Source organism: Ictidomys tridecemlineatus, chromosome 5 (assembly GCF_052094955.1).
Source record: "Ictidomys tridecemlineatus isolate mIctTri1 chromosome 5, mIctTri1.hap1, whole genome shotgun sequence".
Classification (NCBI taxonomy): Eukaryota; Metazoa; Chordata; class Mammalia; order Rodentia; family Sciuridae; genus Ictidomys; species Ictidomys tridecemlineatus.
The window spans coordinates 22,814,251-22,839,362 of record NC_135481.1 but is presented as its reverse complement, the minus strand read 5'-3'; the positions used below and the strand labels follow the sequence as shown (position 1 = coordinate 22,839,362).

Sequence of the window (25,112 nt, the reverse complement as noted above, 5' to 3'; positions counted from 1 at the left end):
CCATATCTATAACTGACTTTCACATGGTTTGAAAAGCAAATAAAATATTAAAATCTGGGGAAATCTTAGAATCTTAGAATTTTGCAACTTTTGTGTAAGTATGAAATTATGACAAGATAGTAAGTCAAAAGAAAATATTGCATTGTGATTTAATCCTTTTGAAGATATTTTAGAAAGAAATGAAAAATCCAAATTAAAGTTAAAATTCCACAATATGGGTCCCACAAATGTGATAACAGATATAGACAAACTCATGCTGCTTGGCCCAGTTTATACATACAGAGCAGTGATAGCCAGCTGGACCTCCACTCTTCCTTCCCTTTGCCTCATAGCCATTTGATAAAGATGGCATGAAGATAATGTTAGTAGTTATTAAGCATCTACTTTGTTTTAAGCAGTTTCTCTACAAGATTTAATTTAATCCTAACAAAAACCTTCTGCTTAGGGGAAACCTGTGTTGTAGAATTAATACAATATGGTATTGAGATTGATAGAATTTATAGAACCTAGTGATACTGGCATGAGGAAAAAGTCAATGTCAAGAACCACCTCTATGGGTTTAGTTAAAGCCACTAGTACTATTTCCTGAAGGGAGACTTGGAAGAGAAGTTGAACTGATTAGTTAGGGAGCTGGTTAATGGTGGAGCTATCAAGAGATGAAACATTTAAAATGTGTCTATAGGATATCTACATTTTTTTATGGTACCGGGGACTTAATCCAAGGGCATTGAGCTGCATTCCTAGCCCTTCTTTATTTTAATTAGAGACAGGGTCTCCCTAAGTTGTCCAGGCTGACCTTGAACTTGAGATTTTCCTGCCTCAGCCTCCCAAATCATGGGGATTACAGATGTGTGCTACCATGCCCAGCTCTTTGGGATATCTAAGGGGAGAGGGAAACCCTAATAAATGTCCACTGTTTCACTTTAGATGGACTTTTGGGAGATTCAGTACTACAACTGAAGTTCTGGGGGTCAGCCTTGTTCCTTACCTTGGCTCTTTACAAGGCTTAAGTCCCCTATAAGGAGGCTTGAAGGGAGTCAATCATAGGAGCAAAGTTTATTGCTCAGTAGGTTCCTAGCAGTAGCTCTGCAACTTGATTGATGGGATTGCTAAGGTTATCAGTCAGAGATAACAGGATCTTGGTCTGTATGAGGCAGTCAGATCACTATTTCTTGTCAAATTGAGCACATGCAACTATGTTGAAGGATTTACTAGAAAGGGTTATAAAGGCCTCTCAAAAGATTAGAAATTCTAATCCTAATTCTAAGGTAAACCAGTAAATGAAAATGATATGTGCTCTTGTCCTTCATTCTTGGTTAACTCAGAGTCAACATTTTTGACTATTAGTTCTTGTAATTTTCTGGGGAGAGGACTCTAAAATATATGCAAACATGCATGTATGTGTATATGTGCACACACGCACACACAAGTCCAATCTAGGAAATGAAATACTAAAATATTTTACTCAATCAGGATTGAAGATCACACAACAAGAAATGAGTGAGAGCTGGGTATGGTATGCATGTTTATAATTCCAGCAATTTGGGAAGCTGCTGCGAGAGGATTGCACATTAAAAGTCAACCTTAGCAATTCAGTGAGGCCCTAAGCAACTTAGCAAGACTCCATATCAAAATAAAAAAAGAATATGAAGGACTGGGGATGTAGCTCAGTGGTAAAGCACTCCTAGGTTCAATCCTTGGTACCAAAAAAGAAAATAGAAAAGAAAGAAGAAATGAATGGGGCAGGAACCAGAGCTTATAGCAAACTAAGGGTCACTTTTACTCTGAGAAAGGTTTCAGAAGATCCTGCATTTGGCATTATGATTCCAGATCTCTTCTCCTGGGACTGGGCTATTTAGAGAGGTTATTTTTGCCTCATTATGAGTCAGGCAAGGCTGTTGTGCTATCTCTACTTGCTCTGCCATAGTTCCCAGTTCCTGTTAGGTAGGGTCAATTCAAATAATGGTTGAATTATCCAAGAAGTGAAATGAGACCCTTATGGCATTTCCTTCCCTGCCACAAAACTATCAACCATCTCAATCTAACAGATGATTGTAGAATACTCTTTCCAACTAAAGTGTAATAAACATCCTTTTATAGTGTACATGGAACACCTACCAAGTGATAGACCATATTCTGGGTCATAAAACAATTCTCAAACATTTTTTGATTGTGGTATGGGGGATTGAACCCCGGGGCATTCCACTGAGCTACATCCTCAGCCCTTTTTATTTTTTATTTTGAGACAGGGTCTTACTAAATTGTTCAGGCTGGGATTGAATTTGTGACTTTCCTGCCTCAGTCTCCCAAGTAGCTGGGATTACAGGAGGCACCACCATGCTCTGACTTCTCAATAAATTTTAAAGATTTTATGACATACTAGTTATGTTTTCTGTCCACCATGTAATTAAATTAGAAATCAATAATAGAAAAATAACTGGGAAAATTGCAAATATTTAGAAACTAACACTCTTCTAAATAATCCTTGCATCAAAAAAGAAGAATGAAATTAGAAAGTCCTTTGAAGTAAACAAAAATGAAGGTACAGCACTTCTGGGATATAGCTAAAGTAGTACTTAGTGGGAAATCTGTAGCACTAGATGTCTTTATTAGAAAAGAATAAAGATCTCAAATGTCTTCAGCTTCTGCCTTGAGAAACTAGAAAAAAAAATGAAGAATTTGACCCCATAGTATGTAGAAGATGGAAAATAATATAGCTAAGAACAAAAATCAATGAAATAGAGAAGATTCTGAAAAGATGGCAGAGTAAGAATCAACAACAATCTGTCTCCTTAGAGAAAATTCTATTGGTGGAATCTGTCTACTGAAGGCTTGCAAGTTCCAGGAGAAGCTGCGGATGGTAAGTTGTGGTTGATTTTGGTGAATTTCAGTTCTTAGCACTATGACAAATGTTCATTCCCCCCACCCCCAAGCTAGGCCCTGTGGCAGGCAACTGTGCACATGCATATTCCTGTGGCAGTTTGTAGGATCCAGAGTGGGCAAAAAGCACTTTGCTCTCTAGTTACAGTTACTGGCATCTGGACTTGAATTGTTGATTGCACTTTCTAATCACAGAGGTAAGCAAATAATGGTAGATGTTGTTGCTGCACCTTCTCTGTTGTTACAACCTTCTCCTCTAGCCGCAGTGACTTCATTTTTCTTCTTTTTGTCCTTTGAGACCCAGGCACTAAAGTCTAGGACCTTAAAAGACAACTGTATTTATGGGGAAAACTGGAAAGTGACTCAGCATGCCTAAAGAAAATCTTAGGCTTAAAAGATACATAAGTTTCCATCTCAGGTTGACCCTTGACACAGAAACAACTTTTAACAATCAAAAACAAAAAATTAGCAAAATAAATAATAAGAAACAAAAAAACCCCAGGGAAGGGGGAGTATCTGATTTCCAGGATTGCCACATTCAAATGTTTAGATTTCTACAAAAACAAACAAACAAACCAAAGAAAGCCATATAGAGGACAACATAGAACAATAAAAGAGGAAAAACTAACCAATCAAAGCTTAGGTGCAGGACAGGCTGAGTAAGTTGTCTGCAGGGCATGACAAAGTTAGCTGCAGGGTGACCTGGCCACTCAAACCCTCTGTCTGGTTCTTTATCATCTGTTTGTTTCAAGCCCAAAGCCCAAGCCCCTGCTCAAGGCTGAACATTTCCCTCCCTGCTCAAGGTTGAACACTCAACCCCCTGATCAAGGCCAACACTTACCCCGCCTTGTGCCAACAAGGCAGCTTGCGGACCCAGAGACCCCATTAGAATTTGGCTATATTGCCATCCATTTCCCTCCAAATTCTATGATTTTGTCATTTTTTAATGCAGAGTAATACTCCATTGTGTATAAATGCCACATTTTTTTAATCCATTGTCTATTGAAGGGCATCTAGGTTGCTTCTACAGTCTTGCTATTGTGAATTGTGCTGCTATGAATGGCATTAGAGCAGATTATGCTAAGTGAAGCTAGCCAATCCCTAAAAAACAAATGCCAAATGTCTTCTTTGATATAAGGAGAGTAAGAACAGAGTAGGGACGAAGAGCATGAGAAGAAGATTAACATAAATAGGGATGAGAGGTGGGAGGGAAAGGGAGAGAGAAGGGAAATTGCATGGAAATGGAAGGAGACCCTCAGGATTATACACAATTACATACAAGAGGAAGTGAGGGGAAAGGGAAAAATAATACAAGGGGGAGAAATGAATTACAGTAGGGGGGGTAGAGAGAGAAGAGGGGAGGGGAGGGGAGGGGAGGGGGGATAGTAGAGGATAGGAAAGGCAGCAGAATACAACAGACACTAGTATGGCAATATGTAAATCAGTGGATGTGTAACCGATGTGATTCTGCAATCTGTATACGGGGTAAAAATGGGAGTTCATAACCCACTTGAGTCAAAGTGTGAAATATGATATATCAAGAACTATGTAATGTTTTGAACAACCAACAATAAAAAATAAATAAATAAAATAAATTTTAAAACCAAAAAAAAAAAAAAAAAAGAATTTGGCTATAAAAACTCCCTCCTGCGAGGGGGCCCCTCTCTCTCTCGCTCTCTTTGTCTCTCTTACGCTCACTCTTTCTCTCTCTCTCTTGCTCTCTCCCTCTCCATCTCTCTTCTTTTCTCTCTCTCTCTCTCTCTCTCTCTCTCTCTCTCTCTCTCTCTCTTCTCTTTTGCACTGCTGCAATAAAGCTTTCTTGGTCACTCTGAGTGTTGTGGTCACTTTACTTTCAGTCCTTAAAAAAGAACTTGATATCAGGTCTACTTGTTAAAGCTTTAAAATAATTGTGTTAAAGATACTAAAAAATTTTGAGAAGATTGAAGCATGTCCAGAAAATAAAGTCTAACTAAAATGTTTTTCTATCAATAAAGAGATAGCAAATCTAAAAGAAACCCCAAAGAAATACTGGCACTGGAAAAAAAAAAACTGAAATGAAAATTTCACTTCAGGGGCTCAAAGGCAGATTTGAGTAGGCAGAAGACAGAATCAGTGAACCCAAAGGTAGGACAATGGAAATTATTAAGTATAAGGAACAAAAAGAAAAAAAAATTCAGGAAAAGTGAAAAGAACTTAAGGAACTGGTGGGATACCACCAACAGACTGACTGACACATTATAGTAATATTAGTAGGAGAAGAAAAAGGGGAAGAAAAGATATTTAAAATAATAACAGAAAGCTCCCAAATTTGATAAAAGACATGAATATAAACAATTTGTTTCATTCAATAAACTCCAAGTAAAATAAACTAAAATATATATATATATACTTACATACATATATATGTATGTGTGTGTATATATATATATATATATATATATATATATATATATATATGTTTGTGTGTGTGTGTGTGTGTGTGTGTGTGTGTGTGTGTGTACTTTTTTCCATACTGGGGATTGAACCCAGAGGTGGTCTACCACTGAGCTATATCTTCAGTCCTTTTAATTTTCTATGATCCAAGAGACTAATTCTTAAAAAAAAAAAAAAAAAAAGGATTGAACCCAGGGCCTCACACATGCTAGGCAAACATTCTGCCACTTAGCTATAGCCCCAGCCCTAATATATTTTTTAGGCTCTTGCTATGTTATCCAGGCTGATCTTGAGCTCCTGAATAGCTGAGACTACATGTGTATGCCACCACTTCTGGCTTTAAAAAGTGGATATTATTTTAACTTTGGCTTGTAATCTCCATTTTAACTTAAAGCAGATATTATTTTAGCTTTGGCTTGTAACTTCATGTTTTTTTTCCTTCAACATAATGTAAGAGTCTAGTGCATTTCAAAGAATGAATAGCTTATGTATAAAGATATAATTTTGTGATATCAGCAACTAAAAGGGTGTGGATGGAGCTTTTAAAGAAGTAGAGTGTTGGGTTGGGGATGTGGCTCAATTGGTAGTGCGCTTGCCTAGCATGCGTGTGGCCTGGGTTCGATCCTCACCATCACATACAAACAAAGATGTTGTGTCCGCCGAAAAATAAATAAAATATTAAAAAAAGAAGTAGAGTGTTATAGATTACTAAAGATAAGCTGGCATAAATTTAAGATAGAGTGTTATAACTTTAGTATGACAAATGTAATACCTATGGTAACCACATAGAAAATATCCATAGAACATATAAAAGGAAATGAGAAAAAAAATTTAAATGTCTCACTACAAAAAGTCAACTAAACACAAAAGAAGGCTCTAGTACAGGAAATGAAGAACAACAACAGTGAAAAACTTTAAGGTATATTGAAAACAATTAACAAATTGCAAAAGTTCTTATCAGTAATTTCTTTAAGTGTAAATAGACTAAACTCCCTCATGAAAAGACAGGTTGGCAGAATGGATGAAAAACCTAATCCAGGGCTGGGAGTATAGTGCTCAGAGGTAGAGTGCTTGCCTAGCATGCATGAGGTTTAAATCTCAGCACTGCCTACTCTACCACGCGGCCTGCGCAATGGTTGCATTAATGAGGTTCTAGGCATAAAGTTAGTTAGAAGAGATCAAAATAAAATACACAGACTCAGTTACCTTATTTCTATTGCCAGGTCCGAGATGGCTCCCCTCTCTGGTTCGCTCCTCTAGCTGCCCAGCAGGGCAGCAGGGATTACTCAGGGCTAGCAGGAGAGAGAGAGAGAACACGCCGGGGACCAGCCTTTTATTGGGGAACAAGAGATTCAGGGGAGAATTCCATCCAATGAAGGTTGAGGGGGGGCTGCACTCCAAGGTCAGGGTCAGTGATTGGGTCTCCGGGGTCAGTGGTCAGGCACACCCCCACTCGGATGGGCTCTCTCATCAAGAAAGGGTTGGGAAAGCTTCGACACTACCAAAGCGCCTCAGGCCCTTAACGGGAGTCACCCAATCACGTGTTAGAATGGCTTCCCACAGCCTACAAACAAAAAATACATGAGGTTTAAATCTTAGCACTGACTAAAAACAAAAAATAGCTTTTTTTTTTTTTCTGTTTTAGTGGCAGAAAAATAAACAATCTAATTTGGCTCAGGGTGGTGACACATCTATAGTCCTAGCACCCAAAAACCTATAGCTAACATCTTACTCAATAATGAAAGATTGAATGCTTTCTTCTAAGGTTAGGAAAAAGAGTATCTACTAGTATGGCTAAAAATGTAAGCCATTGTAACTAAAGCATGAAAATGAAATAGAAAGCATTTCAATCAAAAGAAAAATATCTTTATTTGCAAATTGGCAAGTTGCATCTAAAATTCATCTGAAACTACAAAGGACTTAAGAGTAGCTGAAACCACTATGAAAAAGAAGAACAAAAGGATAACAATGCTCTACTGGCATAAAGACAGACAAATAGAACAAATAGAATAATGGAACAGCATAGACCCCTGCATACATGGTTAACTGATTTTTCACAAAAAGAAGGCAATTTAGTGGAGAAAGGATTTTTTTTTTTAACAAATGGTACTAGAACAATTGACTCAGCACCACTTGTATGATTTCATTTATAGGAGGCACTTATAGAGCAGTCAAATTCAGAGAAAGAAAGTAGAATGGTGATTACCAGAAAAAGAGTCTCAACCTATTATTTTTGTACTACATGCTAATATTCATTCAAAATCCATAGATATAAATGCAAAACCTGAAGCTATAAATCTTCTAGAGAACACATAATGGAAAGTCTTTGTGCCTCTGGTTAGGCAAAGATTTCTTAGGTGCTGTCCCAAAAATGCAATTCACAAAAGATTGATAAGTTGAACCTCACTAAATTTAAGAACTGTGGTTTGTTTTTGTTTTTGCTTGTTTTGTTTTTTGATACCAGGGATTGGACCCAGGAGCACTCAAGCACTGAGCCATATCTCCAGCTCTTTTTTTGTATTTTATTTAGAGACAGGGTCTCACTGAGTTGCTTAGGGCCTCCCTAAATTTGAGGCTAGATTTGAACTCTCGATCCTCCTGCCTCTTGGGATTACTTAACAGGCATGGGCCACGATGCCCGTCTAAGAACTGCTCTTTTTTTTTTTTTTTTGTTCTAATTAGTTCTACATGACAGCAGAATGCATTTGGATTCATTGTACACAAATGGAGCACAACTTTTCATTTATCTGGTTGTACACCATGTAGAGTCACACCGTATGTGCAGTCACACATGTAATATTTACATAACTGAGGTGTATCCAGAATATATATTTTTAAAGATCTCAAAAATCAATAGTATGAAAAACCCTTAAAAATGGACAAAAGATGAATGTTTTCTCTGATATGTGGAAGCTAATAAAAAATAAGATAGTAAATGAGGGAAGGAAAAACGGGAGCATATTCCATTAAAATAGGAGAAAAATCCTTGGACTAGATGAAAGGGATCAAGGAGGAGGGAAGAGGGATGGGTTAAGGAAAGAACAGTTGAATGAATCTGACCTGACTTTCCTGTGTACATATATAAATATGTCACAGAAAATTTTACCATTATGTATATCCATCCAGAAGACAAGAAATATTTTTAAAAAGTATAATAGCAGATCAGTTCTGTAGATCTTTCTTAATTAGAGCAAATTATATTCCATGATTTTATATATATATATTTGCTATCAGGGATTGAAACTATGGGTGCTTAATCACTGAGCTACATCCCCAGCTTTTTAATATTTTATTTAGAGACAGGTTCTCACTGAGTTGCTTAGGACTTCACTAAATTGCTGAGGCTGGCTTTGAACTTGTAATCCTCCTGCTCAGTCTCCTAAACTGCTGGGATTACAGGCATGAGCCACTGTGCTCGACTCCATGCTTTTATAATTATGTCAAAATGAATCCTACTGTTATGTATAACTAAAAAGAACCAAAAATGAACAAAACAAATAGACTTTAGTTTCAGTGAAGAATATATAGAGATGACTAATTGACACATTCAAAAATGCTCAATATTAGTCACTAAGAAAATGCAAATTAGAAGCACTATGAGATCATACACACAGCTATTTGAATGTTTTTTTTTTTTTTTTTTTTTTTTTTTTTTTTTTTTAAAGAGAGAGTGAGAGAGAGAGGGGGACAGAGAGAGAGAGAGAATTTTAACATTTATTTATTTTTTCTTAGTTCTCGGCGGACACAACATCTTTGTTGGTATGTGGTGCTGCTGAGGATCGAACCCGGGCCGCACGCATGCTAGGCGAGCGCGCTACCGCTTGAGCCACATCCCCAGCCCGATTTGAATGTTAATATAAAATTAGATGAATCATAGCAAACATTGATAAGGATTTGAAGCAACTAAAAATTTCATACACTGCTGGTATGACCACTTTAAAAAATATTTGGGCATTTTGTTTAAAAGGGGCACAGCCATACAATGGAATGCCACTTAGCAATAAAAAGGAATGGACTGTTGATACAATGCAGATGAATTTACGAATAATGATGCTAGAGGATAAAAGCCAGGCAAGAAAGAATATGTGCTGTATGATTCCATTTTCATAAAATTCTAGAAAATGCAAACTAACATGTAGTGATAAAAAGCAGATCTATGGTGGCCTATGGTCCTGGAGGCAGTAGAGCAGGAAAGACATGCCTTTTTCTTCTCTTCACTGTATAAAACTCCTATCAGAGATTTTCATGGCATTGAAGTCACAGAGTCTGGAGTTGCTCCATCTTAAGTCTTGATGGGGATCAGAGGAGCCACTTCCAAGGTGGTTTGGTCTCAGGTCCGTGAGTTGGTGCTGAGTGGGCTGAGGTAGGGCCTTCATCCTCATCACATGGGCCTCTCCACAGAGCTGCTTTGCATCCTCCAGAGAGAGTGATCCTAGAGAGTAAGGCAGCTGCAATTCTTTTGAGACCCATCCTCAGAAGGCATACACTGTCACTTCCATCAGAATCTACCAATCAGGGCAGCAGTGGAGGGTACTTTGGAAGGGAAGGAATATCAGAAAGGAAGGATCATTGGGACCATTTTGGAGGTTGGTACCCCATGCACCAGTGTGTGTTCAATCAATTTCACATGCCCTATTACCAAGGGAAATTGACACCTTTCTATTAATAGCTGGGTCTATATTCCTTCCACTTGAACTTGAGCAGAACTCTGTAAATACCTCAATCTGCAGAAGTTGTTGTGAGTGGTGCTATGTGATTTCCAAAGCTAAGTTATAAAAGGAAATAGGACTTCAACCAGTTTCTCTCCCTTTGTCTGTCTTGGGACACTTCTTGAAATCCAGCCCCCCTGGGGTAAAAATCAGGCTGCAAAGAGAGGACATATGTGACCAATTATCCTAGAGCTTCTGTTGATACCAGCAACAATTACTAAGTACATGAGTGAATGAGCCTTTAGATAATTCCAGTTCCTCAGCCTTAAGTCTTCCAATTAAGGATCTAGTCCTCATGGAACAAAGATAAGTAACAAACCTCTCTGAATTTCTGACTCAGAAAAACTGAGAGATAATAATTATTGTTTCAAGCCATTAAGTGTTGGGGTTGTTTTATAGAAATGGATCACTAAAGTAGGTTCTCAGTTTATTCCTTTGTCACCTAAACACACATTGGCTGCAGGAAAAAGTGTATGAGAGCCATATTGATGATAGCTGTACTCTAGCAGCAAGTGATCCCAAGAGGAACGGAATAGGAAGGCCCGAGATCAGTGCTATTGGAAGTCCAGCTCCAGAAATAGCTTCATTAATCACGGCTCCTGTGAAAAGGAACAATGCTGATAAAACGGGTGGACTTAGGCGCCAGATTTCATGAAGTCCAGAAGGAAGGCAAGGTGGAGGAAAGGAGACAATGAATGCAGAAAACATGAAATTAAGTTTGGTGAAGAAAGAAAGAATAGATATGGCCAGAGGGCTATGAAGCCTAAATGAAGGGGAAACATGAGGAGAGAAATATTCAAGACCACTGCCCTTTCAGAAGAAGTCCATATTCTGTCTGGAGGATAAGCTGAATAGTGGCTTGTTTAAAGGCCATGAAATCAGACACCAGGTACTGTGGTAGACTCCTAAATCTCAATTATGAAGGCAAATAGGGGTGATCTATTTGACTCTTCCATCCATTGCAGAAATACAGTGTCTACAGATATAGTACCTTTTAATTTTCATATGCCACAAAGACGAAACCAAATTTCTTGGTGTCTGTAATGTCTATAACCAGATTCATGTATCCTTGGAGATGTGCATGGGTATTCATTCATTCACTCACTTGCACATTCAACAGACATTCCCTGGGGATCTGCTATATGATATATATATATACTGTATTTGTAAACATATACAGATATATGAATAATAGATTCATACACATTAACATGAGTAAGGTATTAACAATAACAATGTTAGCATGGGTTAGTTCCAGTAACGATGCGTAACACATATTGAACACTTAATTTCCGCCAGGCTGTGGACCTGCTCCTCACTTAATAGTCACAAAACCCCTCTAGGAGGTGAATGGTGTCATCATCCCATTGTACAGGTACAGATACTGAAGCTCTGGAAACCATATAATTTGTTCAAGAGCTGGGGAGTGGTGGGGACAGGGCCAGAGCACAATTGTGTCTGAGATCAAATCTGGTGCTTGTAAATACTACCCAACAAACACCCAAATAAAGATTAATACCCTATTCCACATGGTCCCCTGTGGTGTGTTAGCACCCTAACCACAAGAGACACTAGCCCTTGGTTATAGGGGCATGGAAGGACAGGGTGGGGACAGAGAAGAAAAGGGGAAGCAAAAGGAAGGATAATGATCTGGGTCTCTAGGATGGCTGGTTCCTGGATTCTCTCCTGCCTAGTGTTTCCCTATCAACAATTTCCTTGTTCATGGTTCTGATTATTTTATTTTCTTTATGGTTAATATATAAAGAAGTTTTGTCCAACAGAGAAGCTGCTGGTCCACATAGCAACCCAAATACCTCTGATTATTACTTAGGAGGAAGTCTATTCCTTCGTAACAGCTGCTATTATTGGAAAGTCTGTACTTCTTTTGGAGTCCAAATCTGTTATTTTGGCCCAGAAATTGAGTACTGGAGGATCTTTGGGCAAAGAGCATAATGGCATTTCCCAAAGCCCCTAACTTGAGGAAAACTTGAGGAAGAAATTCCACAAACAGCCAAGGTTTCCGTGACTAGCTGAGGGCTGGTGTGGGGCAGGGAGGTGCTGTGAGGCCTGGAGGTGTTGAGGACAAGGGCCTTCTCTGAAGTGGCCTGGCTGCCTCTCCCAACTTGACCCTCTGTTAGACCACGATGCAAGAAAAGACCACTGACTCCAATTAAAATCAAATTAAAGCAAGCTTATTATTTCGACCACCTGGGCTGCCCTGCCCATCAAAATCGTGGGAGCCAAGGACAGTGGTGAGGCTTCTTTGCAGCCCAATTTTATAGTCCAAAAAGTTACACAAAGGGGAGTTACAGATAACAACATTCTGAGGAGAATAACACAAGTTTACATTTTTGCTGGCCCCAGCATCAGAATTTATGGAGATCTTAGAGACTCAGAGAGGGTCGTTATCCGGCCAGGGAAGGCCAGAATTTATGAGGCGTCACCAAGGTTTAGGAAAGGGTTGTTATCTGGTCAGGGAAAACCGGACAAGGGTGAGTTCAGGGCACGGACAGGCATTCCAATCAGCTTTACCACATCAACTAATGGCCAGGCCCTACAGACATCCTAATATTTTTACAGAAAACGAAAATGAATCCTTCATAACTTGTGACAAGCTGGCTTCTGATCTAATGAGAGAACTAGGCTAGGTATATCACCCTCCTCTGTACCAGGAAGCCCTCACTATTGTCATCATCTCCACCGTCCTCTGTAGACTCAGTGTTTTCTTTTTCTCTTCTTTCCCTCCTGTCCCCTCCCCTCCCCTCTCCTCTCCTTTCCTACATGCTCATAGACCCTACATGCTGGAGCCTGGAGGACAGCACCCTCTGTGTACACGTTTCTGCTTCTGATGATGATTTGATCATCTCGTCTCCACCAGCCAGGCATATCGCCCACTCTCTGCACTTGTTGCCACCACCTCCAGACTTCTTCCAGATGCCCTAAGAACCTTAGACCCTGGGTCTCAGGCTTGCCCAGCACTTATGCCCTAGTGGTTACCTGGGCATCTCCAGTGACTGGAGAGGGACTCAGTCAATAACTTCCCCTCCACTTGAGTATTTGGCTTACAGAGGTCCCTGTGCAGAATCTGAAATTATAAACATGAGGTTCCTCTCTCCAGCAATGACCTCTTCTACTCCCCCTTCCTCTTGTGCTTCTGTAACAATAGTATCTCATGCTCTGGTTCTAACCCATCCTTATTCTCCTCAGGGCTCAGTCTCTCTGGTGGGGACAGAGAAGAAAAGGGGCCTATGGCAAGGCACCAAATCATGGTGGAGAGCATCTGTTTATCTGTCCCACCTGGACCTCATATCCAGCCATTTCTCTATTCTCATATATTTTTTCTTATTCTCTCACTCTTGATTTCTTTTCAGGAGCCTAGTCAGTATCCACCCTCAGGTAAACTTAACTGCAAATGTCTTGTGTATGTGCAGCCACAGAGCCTAAAGGTCATTGTGATCACCCTTTGGTTGGATTCTACATGCTGCCTGATATACCTACATGCTTCTTTAATTTGTACCTTGTTACTCTCTACATTATTCTCCTCAACTGTTGGAATCATTTTCATTTTCATCTTCATTTAAAAAATCGTATTCTAACCCAATTCTTCCTCTTTCTAGTACTCTTGTTTAGTGACCCAACTTTCTACTTCCTGAGAAGATTGTGGCATAAACTTTCCTGTCTTACAATAAGATGTTACAGCATCCTTGTAATACATTTTCTTCAATTGCCTTTGTATCTCAAAGGAGAAAAAAATCTTTCCTCTTGCCCAAGGCTATCCTGTCTACCCAAGCACTTGCCATGATCCTTGTTACCAATAATAATTTCTTTTCTGCCACACATTAAATTCCACCCCATATCTTTAGCTATACCAAAATTTAACCTAAGCATCACTATCTTTAAGCATAAATAAACAAAACTTCTCTTTTCTTCTCATGTGCCTTTCCATAGCACATTGTATGGACTTCAATTTACTATCTATTTTATTCTAACATTTGTGTCAGTCAGTTTTCTGTTATTTTAATAAATACTGAGATAGATAAATCCATAAAGAGAAGGGGTTTAGGGCTGGGATTGTGGCTCAGCAGTAGAACACTCACCTGGCACACATGGGGCCCTGGGTTTGATCCTCAATACCACATAAAAATAAATGAACGGAATAAAGAAACTGTAATCCAACTACAACTAAAAAATAAATATTAAAAAAAGAGAAGAGGTTTATTTTGTCTTAGAGTTTTAAGAGGTTTTAGTCTGTGATTGAGTAACCTCCTTGTTTTGGGGCCTGTGGCAAGGCACCAAATCATGGTGGAGAGTATGTGGTGGATCAAAGCTATTTACCTTATGGCTAGGGAGAAAAGAAACAAAGGAGAGAGGAAGAGACCTAAGCTCCACATCTCCTCCAAGACCAATGACCTTAAATGTATTCTTGAAGTTTCCACCTCCTAATAGTGCCACCCTGCAAACCAAGCTTTAACACACAGCCTCTGGGGGACATTCCAGATTCAAACTGTAGCATTATAATAACCTGGATTCAGGACCGGAATACTTTATTATCTTTTAACTTCTTGACTACAAGGATGTTTATCAATTTTGTATATTTTCTCTACCCCCACCCCAGACTAGATCATGGGAATAGCATTTATATTTATTCATGAAGCACCAACCCCTGAGTGTGGGGCCCTGGTGTAAAATAACCAGAAGTTACTGTGCCCTGCTGGAATCTGCTGAGATTTGTCTTGAGACCTGCCCATTGTGAGACAAAAGGAGGCACAGGGAGTGGAGCAGGACAGATCTATATTTTGGTGGAAATTATTGCAGAAAACTGCAGTGAAATGCCATTTTAAGCTAGAATCACCACAGGACATCAAAGGACAGGAATGCCAAGAAGTGACTTGCTAACAATTTTCAAGTTGCTAAAATTGCTAATTGGTTTCTATACTGACTACTTTTCATCCTCAACAAGGAAAGTTGAATGAGTTATATTATATTAGTAGTATTACTTGCAGGTGTTCACTTCACAAGGGCTATTTATTCTTTCTTTTTTCCCCCTTGTCTGGGAATTTAACTCAGGGAAACACTGTACCACTGAGCTACATCCCTAGCCCAGAGGGCTATTTAGGCAGATGAATCTCTGTGGTGAGAATAATTCACATTAGCACACTGGAGAAGGATGAACATTTATTTATTTCTCATTTTTGTTGCTAGATTGAACCCAGGACCATGCACTCTGTTTGGTACTCAACTATATCCCCATCCCCAGGATGAACATTTAAATGCTTCAGGGAGGTAGATATGCTGAGCTGGGGGGATATAAGAAAATACAGCAAGGGGTGTATTGCATCCAATCTGAAAAATGAAAACATTCTGGATGGTCAGGTCTTTTTATTGTGAAGATCAAGTTAAATAAGGTGTAATGTGTTAATTCTATGATTCAACAGATTTTTATTTGTGTTCTTATTACTGGCATAGTACAGCTCTGAGTACTGGAGACACAACAGAGGCAAAACAGAGTTCTTGCCCTTTGTTCAGAAAAGCCTGACTGAGGAGGGGAAATTTGAGGAACAATAAGGATCAAACTTGAGCGTGTGGGTGGGGGCAAGAGCATGCTGCATGCGAAAAGCTCTGGAGGCAGGAGATGCAGCGTTTGAAGCACAGTGCTATGGTTTGAAAGTGGTTTGTCCTCCATAGGTTCCTGTACTGGAAGCTTTGTCCCCAATGGAATGGTTTGGAAAGGTGGTGGAGTCTTTTAAGAGGTGGGTCTAGTGAGAGGTAATGAGGTCATGCGGTCACCATTCTCAGAAGGGATGTCTGTCTCATGGGAATGGGTTATGTCTCTCAACATTGGATAAATTATCTGGACAGTATGTTGTTGTAAAGTGGAGATACCTTGGAAAAACATGGTGGTGGGAAGGGAGTGAGCCAGCCAGTGCCCTGGGCCGCCGTCCCCTAGATCTCACCTAGTTGGATTACTCCATCTCTGAGAGTGTTAGAGGACCCCTACACAGCTGCTCTCCACAGAAATCACCAGTGCTGTGACCCCGAGGAACTCCAGGCCTCGGCATTAGAGTCCAACACCTGTCATTGGTGCAGGACCCAGTGCCCAAAGTTCTACCCCACGCAAGACTTGAGGACCGCCTTAGCAGAATCACCTTTCAATACATCTGCAGATCGCCAAGACTTTGCTCTGCTCCCATGCAGGTCACTCAGCTGCTAACTACCCACAGCACAACGCAATCAACCAGCTCCCCCCTCCCCCCTAAAGTGGAGATTCCTCATCTCTTCTCCATGCACCACTTGCAACACTCCATGTTATGATGCAGCATGAGACCCTCGCCAGATGTGGCCTCCCAGACTTGGACTTTTCAGCTTCCCAGTAGCCAAAATCAACCTCTTTTCTTTATTAATTCCCAAGTCTCAGGCATTTTGTTATAATAGCACAAAATGGACTAACACAAATAGCAAGGAGACTAATAAGTGAAGAGCAGAATGAGGAAGAGTATCGTTGGAGATATAGCAGAAATGGGGATGGTAAGGCCTATAGTTCAGGTCAAGCACAGCATGTATATGAAGCACCCTGCAAGTCTCAGTTATTACTAAAGGAATTTAAGTAGAATTAACTTATTAAATTGTTTAATAATCTAAATAGAATTTATTTATTATGTGTACATTACATATACACTAAAATATGACTGTTGTCACATCTGTAAAATGGGAATAAAAATAAAAACAGCAAAAACTTCACAGGATTGCTATGGAACTAAATGAGAAAAACACTTAGCAGTAATATCTAGCACATATAAAATATGCAGTAGGTTTAGTTAGCTAGAATAGCAGATTCTGTTTATTAGCTATTACTAATTAATAGTAATAAACATTTATAGGGCTTTGCTTTTATCCAGGTATTGGTTATACAGCTCTAAACATTGATTTTGATTTTACAACTCTGGGAGGTGGAAACTCATTCTTGTTGAGTAAACCAAGGCACAGAGAAGTTCAGTAACTCATCCAATGAAGTTCTACTACTTAGCAGTTGCAAGATTGGGATCTGAGCCCAGTCCCTGGCCTCTGCACCTGTGCCTGTACTGAGCAAACAGAGTATGCCCTGCAGTGTCCCCTTGTGACCAAGACTCTGAAATACTCAAGGGGCTTCCTTTGTTATTGGGTTTAGTCACTCCAGAACCCCATTTAGGTAAGGAGGAATGGCTTCTTATTGACTCAATGGCTTTATCTAAACCTTCTTGCATTATTTTAGAGATCCCTATAACCAAATGACTAAATCTTCTTCCCGCTTTACAAATTAAGATGTTAAAGGTCTAATAAATCATTCCACAGCAGTTGATAAAATAAAAAAGAATTTTTGACTGGGGAGATTGTACTGGAAGTGTCTCACACTGGACTTGAAGGGTGTGGTGTGGGAGGCAGCAGGAGAGGAAGGCAGCTGGCATGTCCAAGGCCTGGTGCTCAGATCACCAGCCGAGTGATTCAGGGTGACACAATGTGTCTTTTTATCTGTGACAGGAATGAGGAAGAATACCTGCCACACTTGAGGTGGTAACCAAGTGGGTGTTTTTATAATTCATCATTTGACCGGAGATGCCCTCTCTGTCTTATTCTTCTTCCCTGTTGATCAACAGGAGACCATGAAACCTATTGAAGTATATGAAGTAGTTGTTTAAGGCTATGAAGTGCAACACTTAGTCTGAATGAAACTCAGACCAGGCCAAGTCCATGGTTTATAAGGACTTGTTTATAATTATTGTTTCAGGACCTAGAAATAGAATAGATAAAGAAGTTGTAATCCTTGAGTGATCAAATTTAGCTTTATTTTATTTTTTTTTGTGATGCAGGGAATCATGTCCAGAGCTTCATACATGCTAGGTAAATGACCCACACCATAACTCTTAAATTTAGGTTTTTTTCCTCTGACCTTTCAGCAGCAATGGCTACTCTCAACTATCCCACCTTCTTGAAATGCCTTCTCTGGGCTTCCATGACATCATAGTCTTCACAAACTTCTAGTGATCTTTTTGGAGTCTTCTTTCTCTTGTTTTTCCTCAAGTGTTGTTTTGACTTAGGGTCCATCTAATGCTGCTTTCTTTGTACTTACCCTCTCCCTGGGTAATCTCATCAATTGGTTCTTACTTCTACAACCCTTTCCAGGTCTGTCTCCTGGACTCCAAAATGATTTGTCCAGTGCTTGGCTGAACATCTCCACTTGGATTTCCCACAGTCATCCAATGTCAGCATGTCCAAAACTGCTCACCATCCTCCATGCAGCTTTGCTCTATGAAAGGCAAGGCCACCCATTCCATGTACCAGGAGAAACATTCAGCAGGCATTTTTTACTCTTCCCTCTCTCATATCCAGTCACAAAGTCCTATTGATTTTGCTTCCAAACTGTCTCCAGAATCTGTGGTTCATGCCCTTTGGGAGAGGACATATAATGGTTAAGAGCACAGATATGGATCTGTCCTGGCCACAAGGCTGTGGCCTTTGGCAAATTGTTCAGTTCCTGTCTGCCTCAAATGTAAACTGTGATGGTACCTTCCTGTAGGCTGTCCTGAGCGGGAGTGATGAGTACATGCAGGGTACTTAGGACTGTGCTCACCTCTGCAAGGGTTCCTGGGGGTGTTGCTGCCACAGGTGCTTTCATTTCACATAAGATGTCCAAGACACTCTGCCTGGTCTCTCTGTTTCTCGTCTTACCCAAATCTATTCTCCACCTGGCAAACCAGAAGATAGTTCTAAAGCTTGTATTGGGCCCTTCCCTGCTAATTATACTCGGGTCCAAACTCCTTGGCTTATTAAGGTTCTTCATTTTGCTGGTAAATGGATGGAACTTGAGACTATCATGCTAAGTGAAATAAGCCAATCCCTCCAAACCAAAGACTGAACGTTCACTCTGCTATGTGGATGATAACACATAAGGGTAGGGGAGGGAAGAATAGAAGTTCATTGGATTAGACAAAGGGAAAATGAAGGGAAGGGAGAGGGGATGGGAATACGAAAGACAGTGAAATGAGTTGGACATAACTTTCCTATGTTCATATATAAATACATAATCAGTGTAACTCCACAACATGTACAACTGCAAGAATGGGAAGTTATATTCTATGTATGTATGTACGATATGTCAAAATACACTCTATTGTTATGTAGATATTGTGTCCAATAGATTAGTTGATGGAAGTCGGGCAGGGAGACCCTAAACCAGAGCAGCTAACTATATATCAAGGCCTTGAGCTGGAATGTGGACCATGCCTTTCTGTTTGTCTGGGTATCCCAGAACCATGTGTCTGGCAGCTGGTGCTAAGTACCCGAATTAGGTACTACTAATTATAATTATATACATAATCTACTGTTATGTATATCTGAAAAGAACATATAAAAAAAGGTTCTTCATAAGCTATACTTATCCCTTGCTCTTGTCACAACTTGAAGTCTTCAGTTTCCTGCTGTCCGTCCTATTTAAACTCCCCTCTCTCCTTTCCCTGCAAAGCTTTCCATGTGCTATCCCTCTGTCCAGAGGTATCTTCATCTCTCCTTTGCTTGTCAATGCCTTTCTGCCTTTACCTGGCCAAAGACTCCTTTAGGTCTCAGTTTAGGACACTTCCCCTGGGAAGAATTCCCAGACCTCCCCTCTCCTAACCACTATTCTTCTAAACAAAAACTAGTTTGCCTACCAACTGGGCAAAATTCCTTGTCTGTTCTGGAAAATACCATTTTCTCATCCCCAGTCCATGTTTCACCTGTAAGGTAAAGACAGAGCCGGTATGTCCTGGGAGGAGAGCTACTTTAGGAATAGTTTTGACTTTTATACTTCCTTTGTTTTTTTTCTTCTCCAATAAAACTTCTTAGTGGGACCATGCTATTTCTCTGTGATTAACTGGACACTCCTTGTGGACATGCTGTCTTGTGGAAGGCTGACTGAGGCTTCCTTCTAGATAGACACTGGCACTCGTTTAAGTAGTACTACTGAAGGTCCATTCACTAGCCAGCCAGCTGGTCAAATCTGGGGCTGGAACTCAGATAGCTTGGGGATGGCTCTTTCTTTGGTCAGTTTCTCGAGCCCACACTCACCTTGGTTTCAGGACTGGCCTCATCTAGCCCTTCCAAGCATAGGTACAGATCTGCTCCTCTGTTGCAGATTCCTGTCTCCTTCCCTAGATATTGTGTCCAATAGATTAGCTGATGGAAGTCGGGCAGGAAGAAACTAAACCAGAGCAGCTAACTATATACCAAGGCCATGAACTGGAATGCGGACCATGCCATTCTGTTTGTTTGGGTATCCCAGAACCATGTGTCTGGCAGCTGGTGTTCAGTACCTGAATTAGGCATTGGTGGACAGGGCAAGGCAAGGCACACAGGCAGCATTGGCAATACCTCTGGCCATTGCAGAGAATAAAGACAGCATGGATCTGCTAACACACAAAGCGTAGGCCTCATCCATCCTCCTAGGGGTTGGCCAGCACTCACCAAGGTTCAGACTGGCATCTAGAAGCACTGCAGATAGTTCTTAGAGAAGGCAGGAGAAGCATCCAGAGTTAGGGCCCAACTTTACTCTCTACCCTTCCCACTGCCATCCTTGTCCTCAGTCAAGTATCTAAAATATAACTGGTTTGCAGAATAGTGTCTTCATTGATTATAGTGCTGGATAGTCCTTTAGGGTTGAATATTCAATGTTTGGCTATATGTTCCTTAGTAGACTTAGCAGAAATAACTAGTTATTGATAATGCTCCTAAATATGCCATTTCTTTTTAAAAAGAGTAGCAGAGGGAGGGCAAACACAGTTTTATTGTTGTTTCCCACTCCGAGCTCAGATCAGCTATTGGTGCTACCTCAATCCTGCTCTCTCAAGCTGAACCCTTGCACAAACTCTGACCAGATTCAGTGACATGTGTTACTCCTTTTTCATTACTTTCAAGTGCTGTGGGCAGATTTTTTTTCATCTTAGAAAACATACATGAAAAATTTAAAAGGAAATTGAAAGAAGAGTCATCTGAAACTTTCACTCACTTACCATTTCTATGGTGATCTCTCCTAACTCTGATGGGCAGACATCATGTAATGGGAATTGCAGGGCACCAGGGCCAGAAATCTTGGGATGGGTTCTTGGTACAACCTGAAAAGACAGGCAAAAAATGGATCAAAAATGGCTAAAAGGCATGCCACTCAATGTCCCCAGCTTCTCCAGCTGGCAGGGATCATTCTTCCTTTTTTACCCAGTTACCTGTGACTGTATACGGCAAATACAGAGTATGCTGAGTTTTCCCTGGGTATTTCAGAGACTGCCCAGATAGTGTAGACCTGCTTCTCTTGCCTATCCTGACTGTGCTGACCTCTGCGAGCCTTCTTGCTACAGATATACAAGGGAAGGTTGCTTTAGTGGCCATTATTTTGGCCTTCCCAAGTGGTTGCCAACCCTGTCTCACATGAGGGTACATTCTCTTTTCCTAATAAAGTCTTGGGGTTAATGGGAGGGTCACCTGAAGGCTCACACTCTGCCTTGTTTCTACTACCTGTCCTGCTTCCTTTGGTCGGGTTTCTCACCTCTCCTTTGCCTCTGAAGGAAGAAATCTCCCCTCCCCTCATATAGCCCCCTCCCAGGAAAGACACCCCTTCAGACTCAACCTTCCCACCACAGGACAGGATCTGACCCTTTCTTTTCAACTCCCAAACGGCCATAAAGTATTCTAAAATAGAAGATGATCTTTAACACCAAAGTTGAATACTGCTTCTTTAAACACAAAACTTTCAGCAATTTTGACAGAGTGGTTTCCCCAGCTTCTAATTGTCAAGCTTTCAGAATTACTAGGTGCATCAATCATTGTGTGGGCACCCTGGAAGTCTATTTGGAGGAGTTGGAGGCAGTCACAGTCCAATTGCACAAGGCTGAGAGACTTCCCTGATAAGAACTCATTTCAAGGAAAGAGAAGTTCAGGGCAGGGCCATGCCCAGATTAGGATATGGAGTTGAGGCTATGAATTCTGAGTCCAACACCACTGAGACATTGAACCTGGGTCCAGCAGAGATGAGGATGGACATAAACAGCAACATTAGCAGCAGCAGTGACAAGAACCAAGTCAAAAGAGCTACTTTCTTGGTTAGAGATGCCATCTCTAAGAGGTTGGCCATGTGTTACACCCAGCCTAACAGCATGGGACACAAAAGTAAAGGAAGGACTCTGTCCTCTGGGAAATATATTCAAGATAGACTCAGAGCATCAATGAAACCAGCTTTGTGGGCAGGTAACTGGTGTAATTGTGCCAGGCCTCATACTCAGGAGGGTCCTGTGCTTGCTTTAAGCTCTGCTACCACCATCTTGAAATTCTTTACAACTTTTAGAAAAGGGACATCATGTTTTCACTTTATACTGAACCTTCCAAATTAAGTAGCTAGTCCTTAAGAAATGGTGCCAGCAATGTTTTTACTCCATTTGCCCATAGTTCCTAAAATGAACTATCTTGGTGGAACACTGGAGTCTTTAAGCTCCAGACATCACCACAGGGTCACCTGGAGGCCTGAGCAATGTTAGTGAAGCAGAATCCCAGCTCACCACCAGGCATCTATGGATTTAATGGGCACAAGTAGCTCTAGAAGCAGTGGGCAACAGGGTCTTGGCATTGAGCATCAGTGTCCTCAAGGGCAGATACCAGTCACCATAGTAGCTGGAAGATTATCTTAGGTAGCTCTTCAGCCAGTGAAGAGGTAAAAAGAGCCATTGAGGTCAAGAGAATAAGGTACCTCAGGGAACCCAGGAGAAACTTATAGGATAGCTTTACAGGACAGAGAGAGGTAGGTCCTGCTCCACATGTATGTGGGGACTGGAGTCAGAGGTAGATTTCTAAAGTATTCTGTTACTATGACTTCGTTTTTACTTTATGAATTGTACAGCCTCAGAAACAGGTTACATATGAGAAGTGAAGGTAACAATAAAAAACCTCTCCACCAAATTCTGCAACTGAAGTAAGACTTTTTGGAAAAAGGGAACCCTAAGTCCAATCTTGATATTTGCTATGGGGATAAATCTAGACTGACTAGACTCTAGGCCATACTGATATTGAATGATGGTAGTAATGACATGAATTTTTACTAATATGTCAGTGTTGTTTCAAAGTGTTTTCATGCATTTTGACTTAAATGAGCAAGAGAACAAACCTACAAGGAAGGAAAGATAGAAATTATCCTCACATTATAGATGAAGAAACCAATGCTAAAGACATCAACTGGCCTGCATGCTGGAACTCTGCAGGTGGGATGTGTCTGTGTTCTGGCCTTCAGGCTGGTCAGGGAAATGCTTTCTGTATTCTTGTAACCTAGAACCCAGTGTACAAAGAAGCATTTGATAGATCCTTGCCAATTGTACCTATTAAAACATAGGATTCAACATATAATATTTTGGTTGAGACTTAAAATACAAAAAAAACCCCTCGTGTTTCATGGTTGTTGGGGAGCAAGTCTCTGCTAAGAAAAAAGCATACAAATCTTGGGAAGCAAGCTATAAATTGCTATGTGCCACTTCAAAAACCGTTTTAGGCATAAAAATATTGTTCAATATACTTGCTAAGTCATTTGATTCTAAGAAATATAATTTTATTTAACTTACTATTTATGATTGATTAGGTTCCAGACTCCACAAAGCTAATGTTAACTGGAGAATTTTTTGTACCAAATAGATGTAAATGATTTCTGTTAAAAAAATAACTTGAAATCTTAGTTTATTTACCATTATACCATTAGCCAGCAGTTTTATTTAGCAGTCTTTAAAAAAAACTATATATTTATCAACCTCTTCCATCTTCTTTGAAATCAGCTTTCATATCCTGATGGTGGTTCCCTTATTAATGAATTAAATATACCTTTGATCAATGTTCACTGTGATCTTATGTGTCAGGTTTTAAACTTTTTGAAATTTATATTTTGATAGTTTAAACCTGTATTATTAAAATTTCACTTGGAATAAGTTATATTTCAGGTTTTGAAAAATGCAACCATACAAAATAATCAGCTTTGTCTATTACTAGTCTCTTTGATGGTGCGTGAAATTATAGGTTCCCAAGAAATAGTCTTTGAGATTGCAATCATGTTAATATTGCATCAATAACATTGGATGTTACCATTTTTCATCATAAATATATTTTAGAAAATTTCACCATGAAAGATTTTGAGCATGCATAAAAGTGAACAAAATAGTAGAACCTCCATGAGCCCATTACACAGCTTCTATAATTATCAGCCCATTGCCAATCCTACCCCATCCACATCTGCATGTACCAGTTATGTGAAGCATTCACAGGCATCAAGTCATTTTATCTGTAAATGTCTTCTGAAATCAGGATACGTAAGAGTGAGTTCTCACTTGAATCACAGTTCAGGCTAAATCTATTGAAATTGTCTTGTCAATAATCACATGCTGAGTAAGTTTTCTCAAAGATAAATGTCTAGCTTTTTAGGACATGAAAATATTGCTCTTTCATAATCACTAGAAAACATTTTCTAGCAAAAATACACTAATTGGCAGGTCTGGCAGTAAAACTATATATATATATATATATATATATATATATATATGCAACCTAATAAAAAATGGTCATACTGACTTTAATTTTTTATTTGTTTTAAGTATTTAGATGATAAAGAATAAAGATACTAGCTAGGAAAAACAAAATAAAAAGAGGTAATTATGTGTTGTTCCTTAGCTTAATAGATGAACTATGGTAACAAAAGGACATGAAATCTTAAACTGGATTCCAAGGGTCCCACCCTGGTTCTACCACTAAGCACTGTGCAGCCTTCAATGACTCTCAACCACAAAACAGGGAAAACAATAATATTGACCTTACAAAGTTCTTATGAGGATTAAGCCCTCAGAATAGGGCCTGGCACATTTGTAAATATTCATAAATCCCTCCAGACCTTGCCCAGCTGTATGCAATTTACATGTTCATCATCCTACTCTGTGCACAATTTTGTAGAATGTTTTTTCTCTATAGTTGGTGTTTATTTTCTAATTTAATGTACTCCCCTTTGAATGCAGTTAGTTTCCACAATGCTTATTCTAAGTTGTTTAACTATTTAATAATGATGTAGCC

The 25,112-nt window shown here is 39.8% G+C and overlaps 1 long non-coding RNA gene across 4 annotated transcripts in view; it reads right to left on the bottom strand.

Annotated features, from left to right (window-relative positions):
* The window catches only part of LOC110598251 (uncharacterized), a 54,893-nt gene that overhangs the window by 5,659 nt on the left and 24,122 nt on the right, over nucleotides 1-25,112 (bottom strand). The window contains exons 3-6 of one of the 4 annotated variants that reach the window (XR_013438762.1): nucleotides 23,252-23,336; nucleotides 21,041-21,142; nucleotides 18,628-18,742; nucleotides 17,818-18,443 (exon numbers count right to left, since the gene is read on the bottom strand). This is a non-coding gene — a long non-coding RNA (uncharacterized LOC110598251). Of the gene's footprint in view, nucleotides 1-6,520; nucleotides 6,878-17,817; nucleotides 18,444-18,627; nucleotides 18,743-21,040; nucleotides 21,143-23,251; nucleotides 23,337-25,112 lie in introns of those variants that run through there. The other 3 variants (XR_013438761.1, XR_013438759.1, XR_013438760.1) reach the window with 3 other exon arrangements.